This window comes from Elephantulus edwardii, unplaced genomic scaffold (genome assembly GCF_000299155.1).
Source record: "Elephantulus edwardii isolate Elephantulus edwardi_28Jun2011 unplaced genomic scaffold, EleEdw1.0 scaffold00036, whole genome shotgun sequence".
NCBI classification, from domain to species: domain Eukaryota; kingdom Metazoa; phylum Chordata; class Mammalia; order Macroscelidea; family Macroscelididae; genus Elephantulus; species Elephantulus edwardii.
In genome coordinates this window covers 724,071-736,208 of record NW_006399786.1, presented here as the reverse complement: position 1 = coordinate 736,208, position 12,138 = coordinate 724,071, and positions in this window count along the sequence as shown.

Genomic DNA, 12,138 nt, shown 5'->3' with positions numbered 1-12,138 from the left:
GACTCTCCTACATTCTTTGAGACCAGAAAAAAATGTGTCCTTAGATAACTCTTTCCTCCTACTCTTTATTTACCTTGAAATAAATATACTGTTTCATAACACCAACCCAATATTGTAGAATCCTTTATCTGATCAACATCTATGGCATTATTTTATTCATGAAATAACTTTATTTAGGCCACATATGCAAGTAGGGGACACTTCTCATATAACTAACTGAAAACATTTAAAGCGGATTAATCTATTTTGTACCATTAAGTTACCAAGGTTGTCTGTGTGTGTTCTTGTTTTTCTCCCTGTGCAATTAATGTCCAACTCTTAATCCTTATTCACTCAGATCTTAAAGATTTATTTATGAAAAGATGAAAAAATTAAAAACTCATTACAGCTGAGATGTGAATACTTCTCTTCTGTTCCACTGTTTCACACCCTCTTATAAGTACAACTAAAAAAAAATTGAGCTCTTTGTTTCATTTGGCTCTTGATGGTAAGCTTAGATCATCTAGTTCACACCTGTGTTCTAAACAAACATCTGGAAGAACAATGTCTTACACCAAGTATAAGTCCTTGCTTTTAACCTCTTTAATGGTTATAATGTGAGTTGTTACTGCAGTACCAGTGAGTTGGAATCAACTCATAGCTGACCCCCCAGCGGGTTTTCAGAGGCAGTTAATCCCATGGAAGGAAACTGTCCATCTTTCTCCCACAGAGCAGTTGGTGCACTAGAACCACGTGCCCTCAGGATTGTAGCACAGCTTCTTACCACTAGGCCACCAGATCTCTATAATGTGAATATTCTTAAAAACATTGTTGTTAGAAGGCCTTTCTGCTAACTTTTAACACCAAGGTCTACGAAGTAGTGCTGACTAAATGAAATCCTTAGTTTAACAATTGTCTCAAAGCTCTCACGTAGCTGGAAAGGATCTAAGTAAGGATGAATTTAGTCAACAATTCAGTCCAGGGTAGGCTTATATTTAAGCCTGAGGAAACTTGACAGTGATTCTAGTAAAACTGAAATTCACTTACTATTTACATACAAAGAAGGATTTCCATATTCTTGGTGTCAAATTTATCAGTGGATTCAAAGAGAAAACTGACGGATTGAGGCCACTCTGTAGATTGATTCTATGTCTCCTGTCCCCATGAAAAAAGAAAGAAAAGATTTTTGTGATTCTTTCTGTAAGAACCCATATGAAATTGGAAGACTATAAGTAAGGTCATCAGTTACTTTTGAATCATTGATATTTAGGTTTCCTGAAGCTGTGAAAAGAAAGGACTCAATTTTGTAACCTTCTGAAAGAGTTACATTTTCACCAGTCCAGACAGCTATCCTGGAATAAACAGAGTGAACTCACAGTCAGTTTGGAATCTACTCATAGTGGACCTTCTGTTGGGTTTTCAGAGACTGTAAACAGCAGCGGAGGAGATTGTCCATCTGTGAATTTGAATCTTGTACCTTGGGGTTGGCAGCACAACTCCTTCACCGTTAGGCCACTAGAGCGCCACGCTTGAAATTTATATTCTTGTGATTCCTGGGAATTCATGTATAATCTAAGTCTCACTGACAAAAATATTTGTGGAATTGGAGCATGTGCTGCAGAGAGTCTGAGTGCTGGCACCTGAGATATCATGTTTAGAGGACAGATCTGTACCGTGTACTCTGTGCAGAGCTGCCCTCTCTACTTCAACATATGTTTTCATTTTTAAACCTAACAGCAGCTATGTTAGGGAGACATTGCTAATGCAATTTTATGAATAAGGAAATTAAGTCCAGGAAACTGAAAAATGTGCCTTTTCTGTAGATGATCACGTGTATTATGAGTATCCATATATTCCTGCGTACCGTAGAGTTGTAACTAAAGGGGGTGGGGGTTGGCGATTCAGAGGCAGTAAATCACAAGGAGGGGAATTGTCCATTTTTCACCTACAGAGCAGATGGTGGACTCAAACCATATGCCTTTGCATTGGCAGCTCATTTCTTACAACTATGTCATCAGAGCTCTCTCCATATTAAGATACTGCATATTAATGATTATAGAAACAAAAACAAAGCCATTCTCATCAAGCTGATTCTTACTTAGGGAGATTCCATGTTTTAAAGAATGTAACTCCTCCACTGGAGTTTCTTTATTATAGTCTGTATGGAAGCGTACCATCTGATCTTTTACAATGAAGCTTCTGGTGTCTTCAAACCTGCAAACATTCATTTACTAGTCAAGAGCAAAGCAAAAAATATCTTCTGAGTAAAACTTTGGTGGTGTTTGAAGCTATTTGTATAGAAATCGTGTCTTTACAAACAGCATGTCTATGTAATCTCAATTCTCTAAACTCATAGTTAGCAAATATTCTTTCCCTGAGATGATATACAAACAGGAAATATGTACCAATCTCTAAAAACCTAAACATAGAAAATATAAATAGCATATTTATCAAGTTACAGGTAATGCATAAGTTAGTTCTACATTCAGTTCTAATTTCTTTTCCAAATGAACTGGATGGATTCCTCAGATGAGATGGCAGAAAGTATCTTTGTTTTATTTTATGGTCTTGCATTTATAAGTATCAAGTCCATCATATATTGCATCTCCCATTGGGTCTGCAGTAACTATGCAGGCAACTAGTTAAAAGCTATATAAAGTAAACTCTAAGGGGTTTTCTCCTTATAACCTCTTAAACTTCTGACTTGATAGAACTAACCCTAAGTAACGCCTAGGACCCAGAACAAAGTAGAATCTTACAGCTGTACCAGGGTGATTGTTTTTTATGTTTCTTTCCTCCCTCCCTTTTTCCTTCCTTTCTTCCTTTCCTCTTTCCTTCCTTCCTTCCTTCCTTCCTTCCTTCCTTCCTTCCTTCCTCCCTTCTTCCTTTCTTTCACTCTTTCTTTTCTTTTAAGCTTTTTAAAAAGTGGCTCAGATTAAGCCACTAAGTATTATTTGGAAATACTGACTTTAGAGTTTTATGCTCTGTAACTGGAAATACTGACTTTTGAGTTTTTTGTTCATACTCTACAATTACAAGCATGACAGAGAGCTCTGATTGGTCAAGCAATAAGGAGCCGCACTTCCAGTTGGAATCTACCAGCTGCTCCGTGGGAGAAAGATGGACAATCTCTCCTGTGTGATTTACTGCTTCTGTAAACCTGATGGAGGGTCAGCTTTAAGTCAGTTACCACTTGATGTCACATAAGTAGGTTGCTACTCAATAACACATAATAACAATAACATCATAAAGTCTAAAAAAATCAGTTGAGTAATGATTTGTTGAATTAATAACTCAATGTATAAACTCACTCACTGCTATTGTGTTAATACTCTCAACAACCATTTAGGCCACCCTACAACTAACTCTAAGGAAGCAGATTGTCACATCATTCTTCTGTAGTGCTGCTGGTAGGTTCAAACCTCTGACTTTTCCATTAGTAGCTGACAGCTATCGTGCTACTATTGTTGTGAACCATTGAATCAGACCAACCCATAGCTGACCCTCCAGTAAGTTTTCAGAAGCAGTTCATCAAAGAGATTGTCTATCTTTCTCCCAAGGAGCAGCTTCCTGGTGGATTTGAACCACATACCGTGAATTTGGGTGCTGGAGCAACTCCTTATCACTAGGCCACCAGAGAGTAAACACATTTCACACATTAACCGCACTAATGTTTTGCAGTGCTTTACTCAAAAGTCAAAGAGCATATTAAAAAAAAAACAAAACAAAAAAAACCCCAAAACCCAACAACCCAGATTTAAGCTGTCCACTTTTCAATCTTCCTTCCCACCTTTCCAGTTTACTCCCTCTAGTACTCAACTACACTAATATTTTATTTTACTTTGTTATTATCTGAAAACTATCGATCCTACCAGAGAAGTATCCCTCACCCAAAGTCTCTTTATTCTTTGTTATTGTGGTTAAACACTGTTAGCTAGTGTCAAATTGTCATAAGACTTTATGGCAGTCTTATGAACATTGGAATGATTCCATAGTCTACTAGTATAGGACTATCTTGTATACACACTCAACTACCTTGTCCCTTCTGATACTTGGCAATATTATAAAGAATATTAAATGAAATCTCAGTCCACTTCATGCCTTCAACTGTGTGAGTGAATGTATATCCATATAAATGCAACTGAAAGAAAGTTGAACGATGAATAAGGATGACCGAAAAAGAACTGATGTCTTTGAATTGTGGTATTGGTGAAGAGTAGTGAATATCTCATGAACAGTTGAAAGAACAAATAAGGCTGTGGTGGGGAAAGTATAACCAGGATGCTCCTTAGAGGCAAGGATGGTGAAACTTTATCTCACATACCTTGGGCATGTTGTCAGAAGGGATTAGCCCATTCAAAGAGCATGCCAAGAAAGCTGAAGGGCCAGCAAAGGAGATGAGGTCCCTCAATGAGTTAGATTAACGCAGTGACAATGGCCTTGAGGATGTATGGGGTTGTGAGGATGGTCAGGATAGTGCACAGCTCAAAAGCTGTTCTTCATAAGCATCCAAGTCAATTTGACATCACCTAACAACCACCACAAGAGCTAACAGCCACAACATGCTTTTCTGTGGCCACCATCCTATTTATTTCCTTCATTATGAGGTAAAATTCTTTGAAATTGATATTAGTACTTGCTGTCTCTAATTTCTCCCCTTTCCTTCTCTCTTGAGTTTACTAGTGTTAGAATTTTAAATCTCCTAATATACTAAAGAATTCTGGTGGCGTAGTGGAAAGGGGCTATGCTGCAATCCCGAAGACTCATGATTCTAATCCACCAGCTGCTCCATGGGAGAAGGATGGGCAATCTCCTCCTGTGCAATTAACTGCCTATGAAAACTCACTGGACGATCAGCTATGGGTTGGCTCTGATTTGACAGTACACAACAACAACAACAACAACTATACCAAAATTGTCTTTCAAAAAGTGTACAAGAACCTCCAGGTTTCTAAATAAAAAAAAAAACATGTCTTAATCTTCATTTTCTTTCACTCATCAACATCATTTGGCAGTGTAATCTACTCTCTTGTCTATGAAATACTCTCTTTATTTGGCTTCCAAGACACAAAGCTTGTCTGATTTTCTTAGATAATCAATGTTCTTTCTCATGTTCTTTTGCTGATTCTTTTCAATTTTAAAAGTATTATCCTTGGATATCTTTTTTACCTTCTCCACTTACATCACAGGCCATTAAGTGCCAACTATAGAAGGGAGGGCAGCTATCTTCCAATGACTAATTCCCTCCTTCCATATTGTACGGTTGTACCTCAGGAAGAAAAAACAAAACAGCTTGTCAACATATATCTTTCCCATCAAATTCTGACCACTAGCCAATGGAATATGTATAGAACTGACCTGAAACTCCTGTGAAAAGTTTCTTTTGCTCATTCTTTTTGTTTTTTGAGGTTTTTTGTTGTTTTGTTTTGTAGGTTTGTTTGTTTTTTTTTTTACTTTTACCTACTTCCAAGAGGAATGATGACAACAGGTTGAACATGAAAATTGCATGCTAAAGTTAGTGAGTCATTTAGATCTCTGAATGATTGTGTGGAGCCAAACCTCCACCCCAATTTCTAGCTAATTCCTTGCTGTCAGTTGGATTATAAAAGAAGAATAAATTTCTACCAAATTTTTTTTTTAATTTCTACCAAATTAAGCAAGCTTTGGTGGCACAATTCAACCAGTGATTTGAATTCATCTAGTGGGTCTGCTAGAGAAAGACTTGGTAATCTGCTTCTATAAGGCTTGTGGCTGTTGTTAATAAGTATCCTTGAGTCAAGTATGAACAATAGATCTGAACACTGTCATATCTGTCACCATCCTAATCATGCAGGACACATTTGAGTTCATCGGCACATGGCCTCTCTTAACAACATGCCTAAAGTATGTGCAGTGAAGCTTCACCATCCTTGCCTCCAAGGAGAAAACTGGTGCTCTTCTCCCAAAACATACCTGTTTGTTCTTTCTGCTGTCCATGAGATAAGCAACATTCTTCTCCAATGCCACATAGCAGTTCTACGCTGTACTGTTGGAGCTATATGAATCAGAATTGACTCAGTGCCATCTAACAAGGAGAACATTATGCCAGTGAAATTTTTTATTTGTCTGTTAATAGCCAGCTGTATCAAGCAGCTAATGCATGGAGTTACATTTGCTGATGACTCACTAATTCAAGTATTGATTCTAAACATCTCTCCTAAATCCCAACTAGAATATTCAATTTGATGTCTGCACTTGAACGTCTAATAGGCACCAAATTTAAATTAGTATCAGCTGCCACGAAGTTAATTCTGACCCATGGTGACCCCATTTTTCTCCCAGTTGAACTGCACTCCACAGGACTTCATGGTCCCGTGGAAGCAGCTTGTTAGTCCTTTCTTCTGTGTTGCATCTGGGCGGGCTCAAACTTCCAAGCTGGTGGTTAGTAGCAGATTGCTTTCACAGTTTGCATCATCCAAGACCTTTACCTAAAACTATTTCCAAGATTCAGTATCTAAAGAATATCCTCCCATACCAATCCCTCCTCAATCTTTCCATTTCATGGAAATATGGTCATTCTATTCTTCAGTAGCTCAGAGCAAAAAGCTTAACTTCAACTCCCCATTAATGCTCCTCATCAGGTGTGTTGACTAATTATCAGTGTTACTTTCAAAATGCATCCAGAATTCACATACTATTAGAACCTAAACACCTTTCCTTTCCCTACTGCTGTCACATTGAGTCAAGCCAGCAGCAGCATCTGATTTGGATTATTGCAAGAGCTTCCAGCCTGTGCCACTGCTCCTTCCTGCCTTGCTCTGTGGAAGTCTATTTCAATATATTAACTGGAGTGATTCTATTAAAATAAAAATCAAACTGTTGCACTTTTTTTCCTCCCAAAGACATCAAAGATTTCTCAGTTTAGTGTAAATGTGTCAGTGACCTTGACAGGACCTACAGAGTTCTGCATGCTAAATAAAACCCTTGTTTCTTTTCTGGTTCCTACTTCTCAGTTTCCACAGCCTTTAATGTCTTTGTCTCTTATGACTCTCTTACATTTCAGATCTTCTCAAGGTCATATATACAGCGTAGAACAGTGAAAAAGGCCTGCATTATGATTTTGGCTCCGTCAAGGAGAAGTTGGATAGCTTTTGATTAAGTTTTGGATTTTTTGTTTTATTTTTTAAAGTTTTCTGAGTTCCATTCTCTTATTTCTAAACTGTAGAACATAACACTTATCACATAGCATTTTTGGCTATCAATGAGTAAAATAACATGCTGTTATTGTGATGGCATAACTATAGCATAACTGAGATAGGAAGCCTTCCTTAAAAAATGTTGTTGTTGTTGTTTTTATGTGCCGTTAACATTAGTATCTTGTATTTGAACTTACAGACCCCTAAACTCAAGAGACACTGGCCACAGCATAAGAAATTGGTAGCAGCTTGAAGCATTTGGAATCACAGAAGCTCATAAAGTTTGAGATATAAGCTATCAGATCAAGGACTGTATAATGGGAGATAGGTGTTGAAGGGAGGAGGTGGTAATAGAAAAGAATGCTGGTAGAACAGGGAAATGGGTGGGTCAAGACACTCATGTCAAGGGCGGGGACAACACTGAAGCTACTGGTTATTTCTATAATTGGGGAAATATCTTTTCATCTGCTTTTTTCCATAAAATGCTTGTCTGTCAGATACTTTTCTAAATCTGAGCTTTCAGATTAAGACAGACTAGGAAGAAGGATTGGCTATCCACTTCTGAAATAACAGGCCTCCGAAAACCCTATGGGCAATAGAACACACTAGAAGATAAGGCAACTGAGGTAGAGCTTTCAAGTATGGAAACACAAAGGAAGAGGAATAGTTGTAAACAGACACTAGTGATTGGAACATGGAATGTGAGAACCTGAATGTAGGAAAATGAAATATTATTAAAGAAGAAGTGGAATGCATAAATGTTAACAATTGATGGTATACTAAAACTACCTAACATTATTATGAATATTTAATGAGGCGGTAGATATTCTAAAATGTCCATATATCACATAACTATTGCTGTTGTTATGTACCGTCAGGTTAGAACCTCTGGGGCAGAGGTGAGGGGGTGGGTTTAGATCTAGTTAATTGCATGGGAGGAGATTGCCCATCTTTCTTTCACTGAGCATCTGGTGGCCTCAAACCACATGCCTTTGAGATTGTAGTGCAACTTCTTTTCATTAGGGCCACCAGAGTAGCAATTGCTATTATTCTTTCTTCAGTGGTAAGACCCACACAATCTCTCTGTATACTCTGCAGAAGTTCTAAATAAGTAGTTAATTTTTAAGTTGATGGAGAAAATGTAAAGGCCAAAGAGCACAGTTGTGTTGTTGTTAAGTGCTGTCGAGTCACAGAAATTTTTTTAAATTAATGTTGTGTCTTTAAGATATTTTCAAGTCTTCAGGCTAACAATAAGAACAGTAAGGGCTTAGAGATTGTTACATGCACTTAGAGACACATTTCCTAAGTCTTCCTTCTTCTTACCAGAAATTATTAAGAGACATAATAGAATCAATCTTCTCTCAGATTTGAAAGCAGAGCAAAATTTGCAAAGTTATTCTTTATTTCTCATGCCTATTCCTAGTAGTGTGTCCACCATGAGCCCTTGATCCTTTTTCTTTATTGCGTAAAAATAAAGCATGATGAAATTCTTAGGTACCGGAGGTGCCCAACACCAGGAAGTCTAGAAATATTTATTTGATAAATGAGTGTACTTTATATAAAATAAACTCCAATTCTGTAGGTTGGATTGTCCTCCAAGTTTTTCAGAGGTTGCTTATCTCAAGGGAGGAGATTGTCCATCTTTCTCCCAAGCAATCACTGCTGGAAAGCGGCTGCCAAGATGGACTGAGTGCACCACACTATCCCCCAAAGCTCTCACTCATCTGATGTAATAAAAAAATAAAAAGGGAATTCAAATAATAAAACAAAAATATAGACAAAAAAGGTGATCCAAGAACATGTGGAAACTTTTGAACAAAATCGTTAATATTACATGCAAGTAAAATTTTGCAGAAGAGTATTAAAAAAATGGTTGGAAAAGCACATCAACAGGGAATTGTCAGAAATTTAAGCTAAATTCAGAATAAATCTGTGACTGAAGGCTATGATCATTGCTGATGTCGGATGGACCTTGATTGAAAGCAAAGACTATAAGAATGCTTTAACTAGGACTCTCTAATACAATCCCTTTTAAAATATTCAACAGTGGTAGCCAAGCACCAGCTAGGGTTTTGTTTTGTTTTGTTTTTATCAAAAAGTCATGGAAGTTGAAATTAATTTGGCCCATTAGTCCTTTGGTCTACTTATTTTCATGAGTTTTATTTTCATTTACTTTCTTCCAAAACTTCTGTTTTTGTTTACGTGTTATATTGTTAGGTGCTATGTAGGTGAGTATTACTCATAGTGACACTATAAACAAAAGATCTGAACCCTGTCTTGATTTGTGACATCCATAGTTGTACTTTACATATCCATTCAGACTTAAGATTCTAATTGCTACCTGCCAAAATAAAATACAGGATCTTGTCTTTTTTTTTAAAAAAAAAAAACTGTCACCTTTGGGTTCTCTGCACAACTCCCTACACACTACACCACTGAGTTCCCCAGAAGTGCTTTCCTTTGAGCTTGCTCTATAAAATAATCAGCTATTGTTTGGATGTCTCTGTGGGTTGCTTTGCTTTGTGACTAAATTTCATGGCAGAGGTTAGCTGCTAACATAGGCAGGCTTGAAAGGACAAGTGTCTCAGCCACACATGCAATCAATCACTGTACGTTTGAGAAGGTTGATGCATGGTGTAGGTATGTGACCCTTTACGCAAGGTGGGTTGGACTAACATCCTAGATTTCTAAATGCTTTTATTGAGAAGCATAGAGTTCTCTAACCCAAATTTCTTTTTTTTTCCTTACATATGTTTGTATGTTTTGTTTTTTTTAAAAAAAAAATTCTACTAGTTTATTTACAAAATTAGAATATGCTGTTTTCAAGAAGAAAGTTGAGGCTCTAAAAAAGCTTATTATTGTTGCAATGTACCATTGACTTGGAACTGACTCATAGCTGACCCTCAGCAGATTTTCAATGGCAGTAAATCACACAGGAGAAGATTGCCCATCTTTCTCCCATGGAGGAGCTAGTGGATTAAAACCATGTGCCTTTGGGTTGGCAGCACAAACAGAATCTTAAAGATACTGAGAGTTCAATAAAAAAAGTGTCACTCTAATTTATAAGCTTGAATTTAGTGCAACTCCCTCCAGACTATGCCATCAGAGTGCCTTGATTATTTTGTCACCTGTTGTCACTGAGCTGATTCTCTATCAACTGTCTGGGAGCAGAATACCTCATCTTTCTACCCTAAAGTGGATGGTGAATTCCAGTTACCCACCTTTCTGTTTGCTGCTCAAGACTTTACACACTATCCTATCAGGGCTCCTACTAATTAAATTATTTTTCATTGCTGTTAAGTAGGAACAGACTCATAGCTGATCCTCTAGTGACTTTCCAAGGCTATAAACCACATGGAAGGAGATTGCCCATCTTTGTCTCACAGATCTACTGCTGGATTCAAATCTCCAGAGGCAAGGCCTTTGGATTAGCAGCCCAGGTCCTTATGGACTGTGTTACCAAAGCTAATGTCTAATAACAAAATCTTTCCTGTGTTCCAGATGCAGTGACCAAGTGTACACCCTAGGGGTATTTAGTGGCTGTGGCGTTAAGTCAGTAGAAAGAGTGCTGGAGCTGTGCTATAAACAGGGCAGTCACTGCCATGTACAACTTCCTCTCCATCAGCCTTCATTCCACATCTGAAAAACAGAGATAATACACTAGATCTTATAAGGTTGTTGTAGTCTCCACAACAACTATGTTCGTATGTGCCATCAAGTTGGACAACATAGTTGATCCCAGTGGTTTTCAGAGGCAGTAAATCATACTTCCTTCTCCAGGGCAGCAATGGGTAGATTCCAACTACATGCCTTACCACTAGGCCACCAGAGCTCCAATACAATAGCCCTCTCTAAACCTCTTTCTATCTATATATCTGTAGGGAGAGAGAGAGATAGAGCTCAAAGAGCCCTGGTGATGTAAGGATGAAAAGTGCCAGTTTGTTAACCCAATAGACCTTCAGAGCATTCTCTGGAGAAAGGACCTGATGATCTGTTCCCATAGATTACAGCTCAGAAATCCCATGGAGAAGCTCTCCCTTGTCTACAATTTGGGTCACTATGAGTCATTGACTAGATGGCATATAACATGGAGAAAATCTGTCTGATCATGTACAAAGGTTCTAGGTTTCAACATTCAACAACATTCCACCAAGTTGTAAGCTCTGTGTGTAAAGAATATAAAATTAAATGGATGAAACACAACCCAGCTCCATCAGAGATGTCCAGAGGCAGAAGAAAGGATTGGAGATTGTCAAGTGACAAAAATAATCTCTGGTACAGAGTCCACATTATTATTTTTTAAAGATATAATTTCTCCTAAGCTTATTAGACTTTATTTTCCCCAATTTCTTTTCCTTAAATCAAGAAAATATTGCAAAATACTTTGTGATTCTTTGTGAAGGAAAAGATATTGTCCTGACTGAAGGTTGCATTATGATTATTCCTCTTCAAGTAGGCCATTAAGACTGTACTAAATTTAGATCAAAGGCAGGAAAAAAAGGAGGATTTTGAATATTTTTGAAAGGATTAATAATATCCTAGTAAACATTTCTATTGGGAGATAATGTAATATAGTTGGATTTTCAACATCATTGTGCTGACGGGAAAAATAGTGATGAGAAATTCCAAAACATAAAGTTGAGGTTGTTGGAATTGGGAAACTTTATGGTATGCATAGGAATCAAATCGACTACATTTGTGGAAAGACTCGGTGGAGAAGCTCAATATCAGCAGTGAAAACCAGGCCAGGTGCCGATTGTGGGACAGACCACCAACTACTCATACACAAGTTCAAGCTGAAGTTGAAAAAAATTAAATCAAGTCCACGGGAACCAAAATTTGACCTTAAGTCTGTTCCACTCGAATTTCAAAACCATTTCAGGAACAGGTTTGAGGCCTTGAGTACTAATGACAATAGACCAAATGAGCTCTGGGAGGATATCAAGAAAATCGTCCATGAAGAATGCAAAAGATCATTACAAAG